This window comes from Patella vulgata, chromosome 3 (assembly GCF_932274485.2).
Source record: "Patella vulgata chromosome 3, xgPatVulg1.2, whole genome shotgun sequence".
Lineage (NCBI taxonomy): Eukaryota > Metazoa > Mollusca > Gastropoda > Patellidae > Patella > Patella vulgata.
Window position 1 is genome coordinate 5,153,411 of NC_065881.2, and position 2,732 is coordinate 5,156,142.

At 34.3% G+C, this 2,732-nt stretch overlaps 1 long non-coding RNA gene across 1 annotated transcript; it reads right to left on the reverse strand.

Moving 5' to 3' along the window:
* Positions 1-341: 341 nt before the first annotated feature.
* On the reverse strand, positions 342-2,057 carry LOC130012327 (uncharacterized). The gene is made up of 3 exons (XR_008787747.1): positions 1,972-2,057; positions 950-1,018; positions 342-580 (listed from the first exon to the last, which is right to left on the reverse strand). It is a non-coding gene; the product is annotated as an uncharacterized LOC130012327 (long non-coding RNA).
* Between the last annotated feature and the right edge of the window lie 675 nt (positions 2,058-2,732).

The following is a 2,732-nucleotide window of genomic DNA, read 5'->3' on the forward strand; positions in this document are numbered from 1 at the left end:
GTGTCAATGTTCTGGGTTGGTGTGTCAATGTTCTCGGGTGGTGTCACATCCTTGGTTGGTGTGTCAATGTTCTGGGGTGGTGTCACATCCTTGGTTTGTGTGTCAATGTTCTGGTTTTGTGCCACATTCTTGGATGGTGTGTCAATGTTCTGGTTTTGTGCCACATTCTTGGATGGTGTGTCAATGTTATCAAGTGGTGCCACATCCTTGGTTGGTGTGCCAATGTTCTGAGTTGGTGTCACATCCTTGGTAGGTGTGTCAATGTTCTGGGTTAGTGCCACATCCTTGGTTGATACACACATGTTCTGGTTTCGTGCCACATTCTTGAATGGTGGGTCAATGTTATCAAGTGGTGCCACATCCTTGGTTGGTGTGCCAATGTTCTGAGTTGGTGTCACATCCTTGGTAGGTGTGTCAATGTTCTGGGTTAGTGCCACATCCTTGGTTGGTGCACACATGTTCTGGGTTGGTGCCACATCCTTGGTTGGTGTGTCAATGTTTCGGGGTAGTGTAATATCTGTCGAGGATGTGCAAATAGTCTGGGTTGGTGTCACATCGAGAAATGGTGTTTTCATTTCATCTGCAGAAAATCAGAATTTTATAAGTAAGAATTCCAGAACTATATCTTACAATTTATAACACTTTTAACGTAACATGTACACTTTATTGTAAAGCTATATTAAATTTGTTCAATGAGAAATGAGGATTTGTATCAAATCTGATGTCAATTCAGTATATAATTGAGAACTTACAAAATTATCAAATCTATCTAAAAAAAAACTTTTAGGATAAAGGCCGATATGACACTGCTGCCGATGGAAAAACAACATCATGCAAAAAGGAGCACCAACAAGGATAACATAATTAAGAATTCTTGGAATAAATAACAAATTAGGGTGAAATGTGTCTGAGTGCTGAATCAATTCAGTGATTTGTACCAATGATTTACCTGTTGTCCAGGAAATATCCTCAATGAAGCAATCAACTGTTTTTTTCAAGTTCTTTTTCATTAATTTACCTAAAAGAACAAATCACAATGAATAAAAAATAATTTCTATGATAAATTTAACAGTAAATATTGATAAATAATTTCATTAACAATTTGATAATATAAATATAATAAGCGGTTTTCATAAAAAGAATATAAAGGTTATGAAGGATGCGAGTATGAACATGCGACTCCAAATAAAAAATTAAAAATATCCACACAAAGTAAACTGTTAAAAACAGTAAAAGACAAAGACATACATAAAACAAACAAAACTAGTTATGTGGAATTTCCATATGTTGGTACCTGAAACCATCTCATAGTCTGTGAGACTAGCCTTGTTGGAGGTAAATGAAATATTGAACTAAATAATAATACAAAAAAAGATAAACAAACTTAAGGAACAATGAAAATTAAAAAATCTTTCCACTAGTTTCAATAAGTGGAAAATATCGTTGTTGTCGGATGAAAACCTTGTATACGCTTTTTAGGAGACCTAACAAACCTCTTTTCTGTTTACTTTAATGTGGTAAATTGCCATGTTTTAAAAGTAAATAACACATAAGAAGTGTTTTACTTGAATTTTAATTAATTGTAATAAAATGATTTACAAATAATAACTCTCTGTGACCTCCAAAGTAAAAAAGGTAAAAAAGCGTATACCGGTACAAGGTTTACATCAGACAACGAAGATATGTCAGTACAAATCTGTGTTTACCCAATGCAGTTTTCTTGATCAAATTTAGGTTCCCAGGAAAGGGATGTGTATCCTTAGTATGTATAGTAAATCTGAAAACAATTTTTGTATACTACAATATGGCTCCTCACAGTTCCTTTTATCTTTGAGAAAAGTAAGATTGTATCATTTTTAATAATAACAAATGTCTTTTATAACTTCTTTTTCAATAAATGTCATTGATCCTGGGAAAAAAAACATATTTTAATACTGTTATGAGGTACACACACACAAATTGACTACTTACTCAGCATTGTCACTTTTAACCAGCACAGTACACAAATCTTTATCTACGTTGAGCACCTTTACTGGCCACAACACTGGGCACCTTGGTAACTGTGCCCAGACAACCATGCCCTCTGTAACTTCCTGGCTTAGATATTCCTGCAAGAATAATAAAAATCAAATCAAATAATAAAAAGTAGGAATGTTCTATCAACAGTCTTTTGATTAGTCAACCTTTGTACTTAATTTCTGAAACCTTTTTTAAGCCCTGCCCTACAGATTGCACTTTGCTTAGAATGTTTGTATTCTAGAGAGTAAAGATTCTTTCTTCTTTTTTTTCTAGCTTATTACATATTTGGTCCAGGTCCTCTCTATGATCTTATTTGTCCGTGATGTGTGGGGATATTTGTGGTCTATCTGTGGGTTACATAGTGTCCATTATCTACTGGGTTTATTTGTCCGTGATGTGTGGGGATATTTGTGGTCTAACTGTGGGTTACATAGTGTCCATTATCTGCTGGGCTTATTTGTCCGTGATGTGTGATAGTATCATGAAATATTTGTGATTGTCATTACTGGGCTTCCCTATCTGGGTTACATAGTGTCCATTATCTACTAGTGTTGAAACTTGTATTCGGATATCCGTTAACGGATACAAAATCGCGGATATCCGAATAGTTTAACTATCCGTTACTATTCGTTTGAATGAAAACAGTGTTCTATTTTTAGTAATTTTTACGTTTGATTCTTTAAAATTTTCCACAATGCTTTATAACATACATA